This window comes from Salvelinus sp. IW2-2015, linkage group LG23 (assembly GCF_002910315.2).
Source record: "Salvelinus sp. IW2-2015 linkage group LG23, ASM291031v2, whole genome shotgun sequence".
Classification (NCBI taxonomy): Eukaryota; Metazoa; Chordata; class Actinopteri; order Salmoniformes; family Salmonidae; genus Salvelinus; species Salvelinus sp. IW2-2015.
The window spans coordinates 41,098,319-41,117,730 of record NC_036863.1 but is presented as its reverse complement, the minus strand read 5'-3'; the positions used below and the strand labels follow the sequence as shown (position 1 = coordinate 41,117,730).

At 43.1% G+C, this 19,412-nt stretch overlaps 1 pseudogene; it reads right to left on the bottom strand.

The window, feature by feature from the left end:
- Positions 1–19,412, bottom strand: part of LOC111951075 (neurexin-2-like) — a 146,641-nt pseudogene that overhangs the window by 14,949 nt on the left and 112,280 nt on the right.

Sequence of the window (19,412 nt, the reverse complement as noted above, 5' to 3'; positions counted from 1 at the left end):
TATTTTTGACCCTGAATATATTCTTAGATCTTCATCCAAAAGAAAGGAAACCTTAGTGAACAAATAACAAAACACATTTTTTTTAACAAAGTTACCAACACCCAATTGCCCCCTTACACTCACCAACTGCTTGTGTCACCTGTAGTTTTTGATCAGTCTCTCTGTGGGGGAATTTTGCCCCACTCTTCCATGCAGAACTGCTTTAACTCTGCGACATTTTAGGGTTGTCGAGCACRAACTGCTCGTTTCAGGTCGGTTTGTGTCTGGACTTTGACCAGGCCATTTCAAAACGTTTAAATTTGTCGCTTTTTAGCCAATCTGATGTRGATTGTGTTTTGGATCATTGTCTCGCTGCATGACCCAGCTGTGTTTCAGCTTCAGCTCGCGGACGGATGGCCTGACATTCTCTTTCGGAATGATCTGATACAGAGCAGAATTCATGGTTCCTTCAATGATGGAAAGTCGTCCAGGTCCTGAGGCAGCAAATCATCCCCAAGCCATCACACTACCACCACCATGCTTGACTGTTAGTTAGTATAGTATAGTTAGTGTAGTTAGAGGWTCTTACTGTGTGAATGCAGTGTTTGGTTATCGCCAGACATAACGGGACCCCATGTCGTCCAAAAAAGTTCCACATTTTGACTCATCTGTTCATAGATAGAACATTCTTCCAGGAGTCTTGGCGATCATCCGGCTGCTTCCAGGTGCTTTCTTGCAAACTTGAGTCAACTTTTTTTGGACGACGTTGGTCCCGTTATGTCTGGTGAAAACCAACCACTTTTGATTAAATAAATGAAATAAGTATCCACATTTCGTGCTATTTGTTCACTCAGGTTCCCTTGATCTAATATGAGGTTTCGGTTGAAGATCTGACAACATTCAGTGTAAAAAAATAAAWAAATAAAAATTMTTTTTTCACAGCATTGTAGGTGTGTATCGGTAATTCCCAAAGACCCCTCCCAGCACTGACACAGTCCAATATCTATCACCACATTCTACTGAAACAGGCATCAGGAGTCTGTAGCAGTATWGTCACAGATAGAACAATTGAGACAGATATTTCACCGGATGTATAAATGTGAAGCATCCACTTGGTGTTTCCGCTCACTACCAAATATGGCAGTGAGAGGAAGCCCAGTGGCCGGCAGTGGGAGAAGATGGAACGAGATGGATTTTGGCCGACTTAATGCACATTTTCTCATCGATGAAACATTTGATCTCAATACAGTTTTCTGTTCCCAAAACTAGAATCTGTTACGAACAGAGTGGGCTAAGTTTTGTAGACTTTTGCCAAAATTGCAGTGTTTAGAAGGAGTGCAAAGGTGAACTGAGCTATTGCACACACACACACTTCACAGAGTAGGCGTTCCCTAACGGAAATATAACAATCTTTAGTATAGTTATTAGGATTCCTGTACACAACAGGACAAAGACTTTGGGAGGCGGAGGCAGTGAGAAGCATGGCACAATCAATGAAGAGGGAGACATGATTAATACATGGAAGGGTCAACTAGACAGAGACAGAGGGAGGGACGCGCTGCCTGGGAATCCATGGAGGAAATCAATGTCTGAATTGGCTGTCAGGATGGTAAAGCTAAGGCCTCACTAACACTGGCACAGTAATTTAATTACAGATGTTCACTGACTGGGAGGGAGGGAGGGAGGGAGGAGGGAGGGAGGGAGGGAGGGAGGGAGGGAGGGAGGGAGGGAGGAGGGAGGAGGGGGGCGGAGGATGGATGATGGAGGGGGAGAGAGAGACAGAGAGAGAAAGAACGAGAGGGGGGGGGGGCAGAGAGAGTGAGCAATAGGAAGGGACGGGGGGAGACAGGCCAGAGAGAGAGATAGGGAGGGTATAGGAAGGTCATGGCAGTCACTAGGGAGGGCGGGGGTGGGGCATCAGTACAGGAGTGTAATTAATCCTGGAGAATATAACCTGTATTATTCAACAGAATAGCAAGTCTGGGGTTCATATCCAGGTAGTCATGCTATTATATAATTCAAGGCCATAGCTACATTCATACATGACCACACTGTACAATGTCAGGGGATATGCAAATGACACACAGCAATCTACATTAGGACTCATTAGGACACAGCTGAACACTAAGGGCACTGCATGTGTTCAAAGTCACAATCTGTCATTAATTAGAAACTAACTAAATGTAAAACTATAAACGTGCCATGTTCTTCCTGTGTGATGCACTGGGCGGTTTAACATCTCAATTCCAAGTGGCAACAACACAGCGTAAAAGAGCTGTCATTGGCAAAGTGAACGGTGCTTGTGAATCTGAACACAGCTCAACAAGAGCCCTGTGCATGTGTGTTCTCAGACCAGAGTCCCTGCTGAAGGCTGCTGAACAGCACTGTACTTACGTCTTTGAGACAGCCCATGAAGTTATTGCTGACCGGGGAGCCAGGGAGGTCAGCCGTGTGGGCACTCCCGCCGACGTAGAAGAAGTCATCAGAGCCAGCATGGTGTAGTCCTCCTGGGTGTAGCCGGTGGTGGTCAGGATCCCATCCACAGAGACGTCACCTGGGTGACCAGAGAGAAAGAGAGGGATGGAGAAAGACGGAGGGAGACCGAACAGAAACAAAGAGACATGGGTACCAGAGAAAAAGAGAGGGATGGAGAAAGCGGAGGAGAGACAGAACAGAAACAAAGAGACATGGTGACCAGAGAGAAAGAGAGGGATGGAGAAAAGGCGGAGGAGAGACAGAACAGAAACAAAGAGACATGGGTGACCAGAGAGAAAGAGGGGGATGGAGAAAGACGGAGGAGAGACAGAACAGAAACAAAGAGACATGGGTGACCAGAGAGAAAGAGAGGGATGGAGAAAGGCGGAGGAGAGACAGAACAGAAACAAAGAGAAGATGGCGGAAAGAATTTGAATTAAACACCGAACATCCGCTGCTTTGTTTTTGTGGGGGTTTTTGCGGTTAAAATGCTGGCCTTTGAATCGAGTTGAATCCTTAGCTGTAAGATCTACAGTGTGAATTGATGAGCACAGTCAGAGGGCTCCGCCAATCTCAGAAGCTTGCTTCCTTTCTCGATTCGCAAAATATTAGCAGGGTTGATGAGCAAATGATGATATGATCATTTCACAGATGTTTTGGATTTGAGTACAATATTAAATATATCRTAGTATCCGCTTGTAGCTGAATTTGAGAAGGCACCCATTCGATGATAGATACAGTAGTCCATCGGCGGTAATCAGACAGTTGAGGCTGATTCTAACCAATGTCAAATCAATACAGAGAGACAGGGAGAACAAATTAACGGACCAATTAGCTGATAAAAAAATCCAAATCTATTATTCATTGTTGGGAGAACAACAGTTGCAGAAGGCATTTATAATCCATGAAAATGGTTTAAGAGGAGTTCATTACATATATATGAGATATACTATAAAGTATGTGGCTCAGCTTTGACTGAAATGGTAATACTGTAAAGTACGCGGTTTACACTGTTATGATATTCTGTGAATTCTGCAGACCATCACTGCTGACTGACAAATACTACATTTCCCAGAGGTCCTCTCTGAGAAGAGCAAGGCTCTGCCACTTGCACTCTGAGGAATTGCCCTGTTCTGATCAGTATTGTAGTTATGGGTGTTTCCTGGTTTTAAATGTACTTCCCTCATGGGGCAACACATTTTTATGTCTGCTGTTGCTGTTTAGAGCTGCTATGAGTCTGTAGCTTCGATTGTAGGCAAGGTTGAACAAGGGAGTAGGTGAGATTGTGTGTGTGTGTGTGTCAAAGAGAGTGTGTGATTGAGGATGTGAGAGAGAAAGAGCAAGGGGAAGAGCAAGAGAGAGTGAGAGAGAGAGAGAGAGAGAGAGAGAGCGAGAAAGATAAGAGGAATCAGGCCAGCGAAAGCTGACCACCAGGGCTTGTTAAAAAAATACATTCCACTGGCGTTCCCACAGGAGGTGCGTTTCTCTCTATCGGCATGTCAGTGTGGTAACAGGAAGCTATCCGAAGAGAGGAGCTATGTATGCAGGAACAAATGCAGGGATAAAAGCACGAGCGGGTTTGTAAGCATAGGATTTTTCTGTCTTTGGGGAGTATGGGTGAGGGTAGGCTCGGGATAATGAAGAGAGAGAATGTTTGTATGCAGGTAGGGGTGAGATGTTAAGGGGGTCTGTTTGTAAGRACTGAAGATTCAGACACAAAAAATGGTTGTTAGTACATTAGTAGATAGAGAAGAGTGACTATTAGTAATTGGAAATGTATAATCTTAGTATGAATAGAGAAAAACTTGATAAAACCTCATCATTTTGGTTTTAAGTAAAGGTTGCATGGTTTGTGGTCATAACCCATGAAGGGCTAGAGTGTGGACACACAGGCGATGCATATTAATCATGTCATTATGAATGATTCACCTTAAGTCAAATGGAAAGAGAAATCCCACTTACATACAGCGTTGATTTCTGTTAATGTATATATACTATGTACAGTTGATGTTAGGAGGCATTCAACAGAATTAATAAAAGAAKAAGAAACAAAACCGATCTACCTCTACGCATACTAACAAGTTGGAAAAAAATTGGATTAGAAGGCGGAAGGGAGGGGAAGTCGAGCTTTGAAGTTGAAAAGAAAGTACGATTTTTTTTTTTGTCTTGTCTTTTAACTGAAGTCTCTCTCTGAGTAATACTGTTACACAGTGCCTGACATTTCTTTGATGCCCAGTACAGTAAAGGTCTGTGCTTGTTAKTATTATCACTCTGCATCTTTCTTATTCCCTTCCCGTTAGCCACAATGGACCAACCAGAYTATCCAATAAGGGAGCACAGGTCTACTCTAAAACAGAATTCTGTTATAGAATAACTTGTTTTCTGATACAGCTTATTGTCCGYTGGAAGTGAGTTCTAGGAGGCAAATAACCTCGATGATATTTGCGGATTGTAAAAAGAAAATKAGCATGTTAAATGCCACCCTGAAGTTGTGGCCAATTTTGTCATGTCTTTTGTTGATTCTAGACAATAAAAGCAACACAATCTAGAGATACTGTGAAAAAATAACTATTCAGATGGTGCTTAGAATGCCCAATGCCTGCATCCTTCATCAGAAAGGGAGAAAATGGCTGGATGCGTGTACATTCCTTATAAAATAATATTCACTACATAGATAATGTCTTCATTCAATATAATACCAGTAATACAAATCAAAATTTGCGTGGAAATGTCATTTGAAAGACAAAATAATGACGAATGTATTTATTTTTTAAATGAAGGGATGAAGCCTGGAGCCTTTAAAGAGTTATGTTAGTTAGTATACAAGACAGAGTTAGCAAAGCAATTGACCATAAAACGGTCAGTCAGAGTGGAGATAGACAGGCTTAATGTGGCGTGGGAAGGGAAAGCAGGCAGGACCAGGGTTAGTAAGAGAGTGTGTCACCGACTAACCCTCACAAGGTGTAAAGCTAGTAGAGAGATTCAAATGTGAAATACATGGYTGTATGCTTTCAAAGATCAACGGGTTTTGTTGAAGTGCAAACCTAGAGGCCTGATCTAGCTATACGGACCATTCATCAGACTCTATTCTCAGCTCAGTAAAACAATTGTGGTATCCTTCCACAGGATAAACTCACCCACAGCACTGTACACATTGACATGTAAAGTAAAATTTCAGTTGGAAACATGGACCTTTAAAAAAAGCACCTTCAATATGTAAAAACATGACAAATCCAAAGTGCACGAAAAAACTATTATCGATTACTACACTGTTGTTGACACTGGAATTGAGACTCAATGAGACTGACCCAGAAATCCATCCACAAGTTCCACGTTATTTCAGCCACAACAATCTACACCTCAGCATGACTAGTCTCACTAAGAAGGCGGAACATCACACTGCATCGTTTTTTCACCTATGGAGACATTATTTTGAGAGAGACAAACTTGTGGTATTGATTCATTTCACTCTGAACTGAATTGAAAAGAAACAAGATTGTGTACCGACTGCCATAGAGAAAAAAAATAATGGGTTACTCTAGGTGAGGCATGTTTTCTGAACGTACCCTAAAGAACTGGGGTATGAGTCACTGGAGTTTGGCTTGGGACTGATAAATTAAGGGTTCAATCAGAAAAGCCTAAAACAGTGATATTTAAAAAAATGTAGTACGCTGTTTGTTTTCTATTCATCTTTGTTTTTTCAGTCCTGAGGGAGACATTAGCATAATTAAATCACAAGCTGACAGTATAACTGCTTTTCCTTGGATGCCCATGATGAGGAAACATGAACAACTACTGGAAGCTAAATAATGACACTAGTACTCCCTCTTAAATATAACATGAAACTCTTCCTGTAATAATGAACGATAGAACTACTGCCGTGCATATGAAGGAGGAGAGACAGGGGAGCTACAGTACCTGGCGCAGGTTGCGTGTGACACGGACTTCGTGCCAGGCGTTGTCGTTGAACTTGCCGTTGGCAGGCTCCACCAGGGCCTCAAAGGCCCCGGACCCGAGGTTGATGACCAGCCACACAGCGCCACTCCTCAGGGATAGGTTAACGTAGTCAGCTGACTTCCCGGTGTGGAGCAGGAGTCCGTTCCTCTGCAGCGTGCGGAAGGACAGACTAATCTCGTCCAGGCTGCTCTGGATGGGCGTCTGAGACAGGTCATAGCTGAAAAACTCGTTGCCTTTGTAGGTGGCCACTGACTCCTCGTGTGCTGTGGAGAGAGATGGAGAGAACGCTGGTGACATCAACTATAGCTACCACAGTTGTTGTTATCTGGTCTCTTTCATGCATTGTGCTGGTCAAGCTTCTTGAAATGGATCATTCAATACGGTAACTGCAGGTTAATAATACTGTTTTTTTTAAAGTATATTTTCTCCCAATTACGACACAAAAAAATGTATGTGAACATATCAAAGAACCACTCAAACAAATATCTAATCATCATCATCATCATCATCATCATCATACAATAAAATCTGCCAATTTTCCTTACACTTGTTTGAAATGTATGGCCTTAAATTCCCTGAATTTCCTTTGGGGAAAAAACAGACTAGCTTTTCCATGGAAAATGGAGACTTGTTAAAGATATTAGATATTATAAATGCATCTGACACACATGGCAGCACCATTAGGTCTCTAGGGATATATCTAACAACCGTGCTTTAGCAAATTTGCTCAATGACATACCAGACCACATTCTATCAAGTTATGGTTGGGGGCAATCAGATGCAATTTTGCTCTTCAAATATCCATTAAGTGGTCACTAACTGATCAAATGTAAAACGTTCCTACATGTAGGTTTCCTCCAAACGATCAAGTGGACCATGACATTAATTTGAAGAATTGGGAGAATCCATCAAGCACGATGCCTAGGAATGTCATTTGGAATATAGATGATTTGAGCAGGATTTAATCAAGCAAAAGCCAGCTTTGACCTTGGAGAGTCCAACTCCCAGGTAACACCGAGGCGTGAGGCTGTTCTTCGGCTTCTYCGGCTCTAATGTATGATTCATTCAACAGCTGCTGCTATTTAAAGTAAAGCTGGTCCCATGCATATAAGAGCCCAGTCGAAATTATAAATGTTGCCAGGCAAAGCTGCACCCACATTTAACTACCACATGAAATGCAGAGGAGTGCTGCTCATTTTCTTAAAGTCTCTCTACCACCAAAGAGAATAACGCCTCAAGGTCGACATTCATATAAAACGATGTGGTGCAAATACAAACAGTCTAAGCCAACAATTTATATCTTCTGAACAGCATTCTCTGGCTCTCATCTATCCTCTCACTAGAAACGTTATGGGGGGAATAGTGCTTCTCTCTCCATCTCCCATCCTGCTTGTCGCCTGCTACGTCTGGTGACCCATTGTGACAAGAGGAATTTAATTAGCACTCCACAGTATCTGAGGAACAGTACCACAGACAACTACGCATGGGTGGCCTGTGCTACAGTTCACCATTCTATTTCACTACTGCCTCGCTCGCCCTCCCTCCCTCCTTCCCTTTCAATCCGTCTGTTTGTCTATATCTCCTTCTTCACACTCCTTTCAGGGGATCATGTTTGCATGTTTCACAGGGAAATATATACAGTTGAATTAATGCAGGCCAAGCCGCTGAATCCATTAACTTCACAGAGTAATGAGGCCGTCACAACGCGCAGGGACACAAAGCCATGACGAGAGAGAGAGAGAGAAAGCAAGATAATGGGAAATCTGTAAGAAAGTAGATAATTACATCGTCTTATTTTACAAGCACACTGTCATATAGTACAGTACCCGCTTACCAAAGACAGGCGCTGTATGAAGATACACACATAATCCTAATGGAATCTCTCCAGTGCTGCTGTACATTCCACACAGCTTATGCGTCTACGGGTGGCCTTTCACACACTGTGGTCTAACGCAGTGTAGAGCTCACGGAATTACAGAGCAGAAATGTCTATCAACAAACACAGAACATCAAATATATTAACCAGTTCTGAGTGCACTGATCTCATCAAATACATGAGCAGAGACTCTCCTCCTCCATCCCACTCCTGTTTGTACGCGGCAAAGGAATCCCTTGAGACTGAACTCCTTGCCCTCATAAACCGATTTGTGAACGAGCCTACGATACAGAAGCTCATTCAAGACAGTTCACGTCAGGTCAAGTCAGTCTGTTCGTTCCCCAAAACGACCATGGCACAAACAGCAAATAAACTGCTTATATTGATGATATTGTATTACCATGATAATCCACTGTACTGTGCAATTGTGGCCCCTCTTCCGCTCTCTCCAGCCCTCCGGCATGTGTGGAAGCTAGTGGCCCAACAGATTTGTCTCTGTGCAGTGTCTCCGTCAGGGCTTGGGCCTGATATAATGTGACTGGTCCCTAAAGTGCATGCATTGGATGACAGACACAGCTGCGTTCCTCTGAGACAGCTCTCACATCCCCATCTGGGGGGGAGCTGACTGGAATCTCACATGACAACAGGGAGGGAGGGCATACAGAAGCACAGACAACACAGAGAAAATGCTTAAATAGAGGGAGGAAAATAGTAATTTGTTTTCACATATTGCCGGAGGCTAGGGAATGGTGCATCTCAATAGCGTCAATCATCTCTACAAACCTCCTCATAGTATTTGTTTATGAGAGGCAGCCTAGAAGCTGGGTAAGGTAGTAAAACCTGCTCTGGCATCTCTACATTCAGCTGGATGCCATGACAGCCAAATAAATAGCTAGAGGACTGATGATATCTCCAGGTGTATATTTTCTGTCTTAACTTTTTAGATCCCATAGCGGCCGTCGACTGCCTTTCTTTAAATAACTATAGCGGCCGCGRACCACAGGAGGCTGGTGGCRCCTTAATTGGGGAGGACGGGCTCGTGGTAATGGCTTGAGCGGAATGGGTGGAATGGTATCAAATACATCGAACACATGGTCGGATGCCATTCCACTCGCTCCGTTCCAGCCATTATTATGAGCCGTCCTCCCCTCASCAGCCTCCACCGCCGCGAACGGCCTTGTTTCGTGTCTGTCTCGATATCGCAAAATTCACTTGGTAACAACCCTGTTGTCGTATTCGCGTGGCTGTTGTCATCAACCAGAAACCCGGAAACAGGGTATGCTGTCATATGACTTTTCAACGTTTTTAATCACTGCGTCACTCAAAAAGAACGTCTTCACAACTTTTCACTTTGGAAGAAGCTGTATCTATGTTGGTTGACGATAYGGATTCGGACATGTCCTTGCACTTTGAAAAGYGATAACGTCGAAGTGAGTGAAATGAGTAAATAGCAGATATACGTTTGGTGTTAGTGGTTTTTAATACACCCAAAACAAACACGTATACAAAAACACTGGGCTGTACCCAAACAAAAGAGCGAGAGTAAACCTCACTGAATGACACGGGACGATACCCGTAATACACAATATATATATATATAAAGCACGCAGCATAACAGCTGCACTAACGCATAGGTACTCGCACCACCAACGGACATGGGAACAATAACCCACAAAGACAGAGGGAACACACAGCTGAAGTCAGAAGTTTACATACACTTTAGCCAAATACAGTTAAACTCAGTTTTTCACAATTCCTGACATTTAATCCCAGTAACAATTCCCTGTTTTAGGTCAGTTAGGATCACCATTTTATTTTCAGAATGTGAAATGTCAGAATAATAGAAGAGAGAATGATTTATTTCAGCTTTTATTTCTTTCATCACATTCCCAGTGGGTCAGAAGTTTACATACACTCAATTAGTGTGTGGTAGCATTGTCTTTAAATTGTTTAACTTGGGTCAAACATTTCGGGTAGCCTTCCACAAGCTACCACAATAAGTTGGGTGAGTTTTGGCCCATTCCTCCTGACAGAGCTGGTGTAACTGAGTCAGGTTTGTAGGCCTCCTTGCTCGCACRCGCTTTTTCAGTTCTGCCCCCAAACGTTCTATGGGATTGAGGTCAGRGCTTTGTGATGGCCACTCCAATACCTTGACTTCGTTGTCCTTAAGCCATTTTGCCACAACTTTGGAAGTATGTTTGGTGTCATTGTCCATTTGGAAGACCCATTTGCGATTAAGCTTTAACTTCCTGACTGATGTCTTGGGATGTTGCTTCAATACATCCACATAATTTTCCTACCTCATGATGCCATCTATTTTGTGAAGTGCACCAAGCCTCCCCCTATTTCCTCTAAACATAACGATGGTCATTATGGCCAAATAGTTATATTTTTGTTTCATCAGACCAGAGGACATTTCTCCAAAAACTACGATCTTTGTCCGCATGTGCAGTTGCAAACCGTAGTCTGGCTTTTTTATGGCGGTTTTGGAGCAATGGCTTCTTCCTTGCTGAGCGACTTTTCAGGTTATGTCGATATACAACTCGTTTTGCTGTGGATATAGATACTTTTGTACCTGTTTCCTCCAGCATCTTCACAAGGTCCTTTGCTGTTGTTCTGGGATTGATTTGCACTTTTCGCACCAAAGTACGTTCATCTCTAGGAGACAGAACGCGTCTCCTTCCCGAGCAGTATGACGGCTGCGTGGTCCCATGGTGTTTATACTTGCGTACTATGGTTTGTACAGATGAACGTGCTACCTTCAGGCATTTGGAAATTGCTCCCAAGGATGAACCAGACTTGTGGAGGTCTACCATTTTTTTCTAGCATCTTGGCTGATTTCTTTTGATTTTCCCATGATGTCAAGCAAAGAGGCACTGAGTTTGGAGCTAGGCCTTGAACTACATCCACAGGTACACCTCAAATTGACTCAAATGATGTCAATTAGCCTATCAGAAGCTTCTAAAGTCATGACATCATTTTCGGGAATTTTCCAAGCTGTTTAAAAGACACAGTCAACTTAGTGTATGTAAACTTCTGACCCACTGGAATTGTGATACCGTGAATTATAAGTGAAATAATCTGTCTGTAAACAATTGTTGGAAAAATTACTTGTCAGGCACAAAGTAGATGTCCTAACTTGCCAAACCGACTTGCCAAAACTATAGTTTGTTAACAAGAAATTTGTGGAGTGGTTGAAAAACGAGTTTTAATGTGTAATCAGACAAGACAGTCTGGGGTTGATGATAATGAATCCGTTCAGTGAAGCCTAGAAAGCCGGTGACGTCGACCTCCGGAACTGGTGAACAGAATGAGCATCAGTACMACTAGTTGGGTTGTTTTGTCTTGTTWCTACTKATGTAATTCATATGGAAACGGCCCAAGCTGCTTGCTGTAGCTAACTAGCAAGCCAGGCAAGAAAAGTTGTGTGTAGCTGTACATTTGAGCTGAGCTCACGAAGCGTCAACCTCAGCTGTCACATTTACTAGCTATCCATAAAGACAACTAGCTAACTAGCCACYGAAATGAAGGCTAGAGTAATTTGTGTTTATCTGTTTGGCTTAGATTATGGTCATGTTTGGTAGGTGCAGATATTGATAGGCTATACATTGCCTCGTTTTTCCTATTATTTGACAGCTTAGCTGTCGTGTTAGGTTAGATGCCCACGCAGTAGAGCTGATATGATGAGTTGGATATTTGTTTACATAGCCAGCTAACAAGTTGCTTGTTTTGTCCTGTTTCTACCGATGCCATTCATTTGGAAACTGTCCCAGATTCGTAACTAATCAGCTAACATTGGCACACTCTGTAGTTAGYCTGTCAGGCAAGAAAGCAAGAGGTGATTGGAGGAGAGAGCAAGTGAGTGTGTGCGGAATGGGAGGCGTGCAACTGTATCACACAATTTATTATGGAAACCCGTTATTAGGAAGAGAGTATGTGTGTGGTCGAGAAAAAGAAAGAGAGGAAGGAAGAGAGAGACMGTGTGAGAGGGAKAGAGAGAGATTATGTTCCTGACTACAATTGTATCATTTTGCTGCACATCTCCCTCTGTTACTCTAAGTCAGTGAAAACAAAGAAACTGATGTGGAGAGTCAGGGCTCAGCAGCAAAAGGCAGGGAGGAAGAGGAGTTAGAGATGATGTGGAGCGAGGGGACAGTGGAGGGAGAGTGGAAGAGGAGAATGAAGGAGAGGCGAGTGGAGGGAGAGAGGAAGAGAAGCGGGAAGGAGAGGCGAGTGGAGAGTGAAGAGGAGGGAGAGGAGAGTGGAGGGAGAGGGACATCGAGAGGAGGAGGAAAAGGGAGAGGAAGAGGGAGATGAGGAGGAAGCAGAGGAAGAATTAGAGCACACCCGAGAGGGGAGCCTACATTTCCATGGAGTGTGTCTGCCACAAGTCCCTCCATTCACCCTTGTACCACACAGCCTGGGCCTAAAGCGGCAGTGGCAGGGGTTGTGGAGTTGTTTTTAACTTGGTAGGAACGTATATCAGTTCCAGATCTTGTAATGGATTACAACAAGAAATTGGGTGGGGTTGACCATCTTGACCAACTGAGGAGCTATTACAATGTTGGACGCACGGGCAGAAAATGGTGGAAGTATGTGTAATTTGTAATTGTAATTTGTTCTTAGCTTTTAAGGTATGTCTGTTTGAAATGTGTGAGAAAATTAGCTTTAACTTGAAAATTCTCAGAAAATCTCCATCAGTATTCTAGAATTGTTTTGGGGTCTAAAGGGTTCATCTGTTGTTCTGCCAACTTGTTCTACAGAGTTATTCGAGAAAGGAAAGAGAGGAAGGCTCTACACCACTCTCTCACTTAAGTATCATACCTAGTTATTTTCAGATTCTCATTTAGCTCTTTTCTAGCTTTGTCAACTATAAATGTATTTTCCCTACCTGTTCACTCCTCTCCCTGTACACTTTACAGACTTAACACCCMTTGGCTGCAACCCTCCTACTGTGGTGTACCCTGCCCGCACAACCCATGTTGAATTCCTAATCACCTGCAGCGTTTGGAACTAACAATCTGTGGTCAAGAATGCCGAGTTCATCTCAGGCTATGCTGCCCTTCAGTCACTAGACTTTTTGGCCCCGACGGAGACTTGGATCACCCCAGAGAACACTGCTTCTCCAACTGCTCTCCTTTCATGTTTTCTCTCATAGTCTGAGAGCATCTGGTCGTCGCGGTGGTGGCACAGGGCTACTTATTTCTCCTAAGTGGAGATTTTCTCTTTTCTCACCTGTCCATTTCCTCATTTGAATTCCATGCTGTCACTGTCACTTGTCCACTCAAGCTTAACATTGTTGTCATCCATCGCCCACCAGGTGCCCTTAGAGAGTTCCTCACTGAGGTTGACATCTTGATAAGCTCATTTCCTGACGATGGCTCACCGCTCTTCGTTCTGGGTGACTTCAACCTCCCGACGTCTGCCTTCATTTCTTTCTTTTCCTCCTTGCCTCTTTTGACCTCACCCTTTCACAGTCCTCTCCCACTCACAAGGCAGGCAATAAGCTTGATATCATATTTACTAAAGGCTGTTTGCCTACAAATCTCACTGCAAACCCCCTCCAGGTCTCTGATCACTACTTTGTTCCTTTTCTGCTCTCTTTCTCCCACTACTCTCTCCTCTTCTATCCTATCATCTCTCGCTTCTGCTAAAACCTTTGCCCTCCTGTCTCCTTCACCTCCCTTTCCGCATCCTATGACTCTCACTGTCCCCTTACCTCCCGGCCGGCTTGTCCCTCCCCTCCTGCTATGTGGCGGAGGGGCTAAAGGCAGATGAGCAAAATTGGAGGAAAACTAAACTTCCGGAGGACCTATCATCCTTTCACTCCCTCATCTCTACCTTCTCTCCCTCTGTATTCACTGCTAAAGCCACTTTCGATCATGCAGAATTCCAAGCTTCCGCCTCTAAACCTAAACTCTAAACTCTTTCCCACCTTCTCCTTCCTCCTTAATCCTCAACCCCCTCTCTCCTCCCTCTCYGTGGATGACTTTGTCAACCACTTTGAAAAGAAGGTGGACAACATCCGCTCCTCATTGACTCAGCCTATTGGGTCCACTGGTCCCACTCACACGGAGCGCCTTGACCTCTTTCTCCCCTCTATCTCCATGCTACTAGAGCCGGACAACCTATCCACTCAACCCCATCCCCTCCTCCAGACCATCTCTGGAAACCTTCTCCGATTCCTCACTTCCTTCATGAACTCATCACTGACCACTGGCTGCGTCAAATCCGACTTCATAATGGCCCAGAGTTACCTCTGCTGCAGAGGATAAGTTCATTAGAGTTACCAGCCTCAGAAAATGCAGCCCTAATAAATGCTTCACAGAGTTCAAGTAACAGACATATCTTATCATCAACTGTTCAGACACTGTGTGAATCAGGCCTTCATGGCCCATTGCTGCAAAGAAACCACTACTAAAGGACACCAAAAAGAAGAAGAGACATGCTTGGGCCAAGAAACACAAGCAATGGACATTAGACTGGTGGAAATCTGTCCTTTGTCTGGAGTCCAAATTGGAGATTTTTGGTTCCAACCGCCGTGTCTTTGCGAGACGTGGTGTGGGTGAACGGATGATCTCCATATGTGTATTTCCCACTGTAAAGCATGGAGGAGGAGGTGTTATGGTATTGGGGTGCATTCCTGGTGACACTGTCTGTGATTTATTTAGAATTCAAGGCACACTTAACCAGTATGGCTACCACAGCATTCTGCAGCGATATGCCATCCCATCAGGTTTGGGCTTAGTGGGACTGTCATTTGTTGTTCAACAGGACAATGACCCAACACACCTCCAGGCTGTGTAAGGGCTATTTTACCAAGAAGGAGAGTGAAGGACTGTTGCATCACATGACCTGGCCTCCACAATCACCCAACCTCAACCAAATTGAGATGGTTTGGGACGAGTCGAACCACAGAGTAAAGGAAAAGCAGTCAACAAGTGCTCAGCATATGTGGGAACTCCTTCAAGACTGTAGGAAAAGCATTCCAGGTGAAGCTGGTTGAGAGAATGCCAAGTGTGYGCAAAGCTGGTATCAAGGCAAAGGGTGGCTATTTGAAGATTCTCAAATATAAATTATATTTAGATTTTTTTAACACTTTTTTGGTTACTACATGATTCCATGTGTTATTCATAGTTTTGATGTCTTCACTATTATTCTACAATGTAGAAAATAGTCAAAATAAAGAAAAACCCTTGAATGAGTAGTTGTTCTATAACTTTTGACAGGTAGTATATGTAGTTCTGTCCTTGAGCTGTTCTTGTCTATTAATGTTCTGTATTAAGTCATGTTTCATGTTTTGTGTGARCCCCAGGAAGAGTAGCTGCTGCTTTTGCAACAGCTAATGGGGATCCTAATAAAATACCAAATACCAAAATTCTCTGCACACCAAGTCACTCGGCTCCATCGTATCCTCACTTGGTCTCTCCTATCATTGCTATGTGAATGACACTCAACTACTTTTCTCCTTCGCCCTTCTGACACCCAGGTGGCGACACGCATCTCAGTGTGCCTGGCGGATATCTCAGCTTGGATGTTGGCCCAGCACCTTTATTAAACTCAATCTCGACAAGATGGAGCTGGTCTTCCTTCCTGGGAAGGCCTACCCACTCAAAGACCTCTCCATCACGGTTGACAACTCCACGGTGTACCCCTCCCAGTGCAAAGAATCTTGGCGTGACCCTGGACAACATGCTGTCGTTCTCTGCAAACATCAAAGCAGGACTTGCTCCTGCAGGTTCATACTCTACCACATTTGTAGAGTAAGACACGTACCTCACGCAGGTCCTAATCCAGGCACTTGTCATCTCCCGTCTGGACTACTGCAACTTGTTGTTGGCTGGGCTCCCCGCTTGTGCCATCAAATCCCTGCAATTTATCCAGATTGCTGCAACCCGCCATGTCACCCCGCTCATCTACACACTCCACTGGCTTCCAGTCGAAGCTCGCATCCACCACAAGACCATGGCACTTACCTACAGAGCAGCAAGAGGAACTGCCCCTACCTTCAGGCAATGCTCAAACCCTACACCCCAACTTGACTACTCTATTCTCCCATCTCTGGTCTAAAGCTTTTCTCTGTCCTGGCACCCCAATGGTGGAACCAGCTTCCCCCGGAAACTAGGACAGCAGAGTCCCTGCCCATCTTGAAACCCTACCTCTTCAAAGAGTATCTTAAATAAACCCACAGTTTATTCTGGTGGATTAAACTGAAATTGCATCCAACTTTCTATGGCTTGTTTTAAAAATAGCAATATTTTGGAGATTATTTCATTTTCATATAACCGAAAGTGAGAGATTGCAATCTGAATAAAGGGAAAAAGGCCATTCTTGAATATGGAGAGGGACATTTTACTCATCTGCTAGAGAACCAGTTCGGATTTAAGTATTACTTTTGTATGACTGAAGCCTTTAGTGAGAGGTCTAATGCTTTAATATTTAATAATTTCATATTCATTATATTAATAGGCCCGTTTAATGCTGTTCCAAATTAAATGGAATATTTTTTACTCATATAATTTAAATAAGTTGCTAGGTTTAGGAAAGGCCATAAGCAAATAGATAAACTGGGACATGACTAAAGAGTTAATCACGGTGATTTTTCCACAAATAGACAGGTATTTTCCTTTCTATGGTAGCAAGATCTTAACTATTTTTGCTACATTTCTATTAACTTTATTGTAGTGAAATGATATATTTCGGGATATGAATACAGAGTACATGTGTGTCTACTTCAGTCAGACCATTTTATTGGTAAACTACACAGTAATGTAAAAGTAGTACTTTTTTTGTGATCCAATATGTAATATACTGTAATACAAAGAGGTAAAAAATGTATATACAGTTGAAGTCGGGTTGGGTTGAACAACTTAGGTTGAAGTCATTAAAACTCGTTTTTCAACCACTCCACAAATTTCTTATTAACAAACTATAGTTTTGGCAAGTCAGTTAGGACATCTACTTTGTGCATGACAAGTAATTTTTCCAACAATTGTTTACAGACAGAATTATTCACTTATAATTCACGGTATCACATTTCCAGTGGGTCACAAGTTTACATACACTAACATGACTGTGCCTTTAAACAGCTTGGAAAATTCCATAAAATTATGTCATGGCTTTAGAAGCTTCTGATAGGCTAATTGACATCATTTGAGTCAATTGGAGGTGTACCTGTGGATGTATTTCAAGGCTTACTTTCAAACTCAGTGCCTCTTTGCTTGACATCATGGGAAAATCAAAGAAATCATCCAAGACCTCAGAAAAATATTTGTAGACCTCCACAAGTCTGGATCATCCTTGGAGCAATTTCCAAACACCTGAAGGTACCACGTTCATCTGTACAAACACAATAGTACGCAAGTATAAACACCATGGGACCACGCAGCCGTCATACTGCTCGGGAAGGAGACGCGTTCGGTCTCCTAGAGATGAGCGTACTTTGGTGCGAAAAGTGCAAATCAATCCCAGAACAACAGCAAAGAACCTTGTGAAGATACTGGAGGAAACAGGCACAAAAGTATCTATATCCAAGTAAAACGAGTCCTATATCGACATAACCTGAAGGCCGCTCAGCAAGGAAGAAGCCACTGCTCCAAAACCACCAAAAGCCAGACTACGGTTTGCACCTGCACATGGGGACAAAGATTGTACTTGCTGGAGAAATGTCCTCTGGTCTGATGTAACAAAAATAGAACTGTTTGGCCATATTGACCATCGTTATGTTTGGAGGAAAAAGGGGATGCTTGCAAGCGAAGAACACCATCCCAACCGTGAAGCACGGGGGTGCAGCATCATGTTGTGGAGGTGCTTTGCTGCAGGAGGGACTGGTGCACTTCCAAAATAGATGGCATCATGAGGAAGCAAAATTATATGGATATATTGAAGCAACATCTTAAGACATCAGTCAGGAAGTTAAAGCTTGGTCGCAAATGGGTCTTCCAAATGGACAATGACCCCAAGCATACTTCCAAAGTTGTGGCAAAATGGCTTAAGGACAACAAAGTCAAGGTATTGGTGGCCATCACAAAGCCCTGACTCATTTATCAAAACATTTGTGGGCAGAACTGAAAAAGCGTGTGCGAGCAAGGAGGCCTACAAACCTGACTCAGTTACACCAGCTCTGTCAGGAGGAATGGGCCAAAATGCACCCAACTTATTGTGGGAAGCTTGTGGAAGGCTACCCGAAACGTTTGATCCAAGTTAAACAATTTAAAGACAATGCTACCAAATACTAATTGAGTGTATGTAAACTTCTGACCCACTGGGAATGTGATGAAAGAAATTAAACCTCTCTACTATTATTCTGACATTACACATTCTTAAAATAAAGTGGTGATCCTAACTGACCTAAAACAGGGAATTTTTACTAAGATTAAATGTCAGGGATTGTGWAAAACTGAGTTTTCTGTAGATCCTCTATGAGGCTGTGGAGGGATMCAAATTGTGGATTTAAAGAAAACATGAATYGTCAGCGTACAATGACAACTTTGTTTATAAGCCCTGGATTTCTAGCACTTTGATCTTATTGTTGGATCTGATTTAAATAGCATTTCGATGGCCATAATAAATAGATATGCCGATAGCGGACACGCTTGTTTTTACTCCTCGACAGTTTAATACCTTCTTAKAATAAGCCATTATTTACTATTTTACACCTACACATAACTTTAACCCATTGTATAAGATATATATAAAATGATATATACATTCCAGTCGTACTTTATCAAAAGGCTTTTCAAAGTCATCTATGAATACCAGGCTTGGATTCCCAGATGTGTCATAGTGTTCTATTGTACTTATATTATCTCCAATGTATCGTCCATGTAAAAAAAACTGTCTGATTAGGATGAAAAATACCTTTTAAATTCTATACGCTATGCATTTTGCTAGAATTTTTGCATCTCGAGTAGGGCAGTGATCTAATGCACTGCATCGTGCTCGAGGCRTCACTACAGACCCGGGTTCGATCCTGGGCTGTATCACAACTGGCCGTGATCGGGAGTCCCATAGGTCGGCGCACAATTGGCACAGCGTTGTCCGGGTTAGTGGGAGGTTTGGGGGAGGCTTTACAAATAGGCCATCATTGTAAATAAGAATTTGTTCTTAACTGACTTGCCTAGTT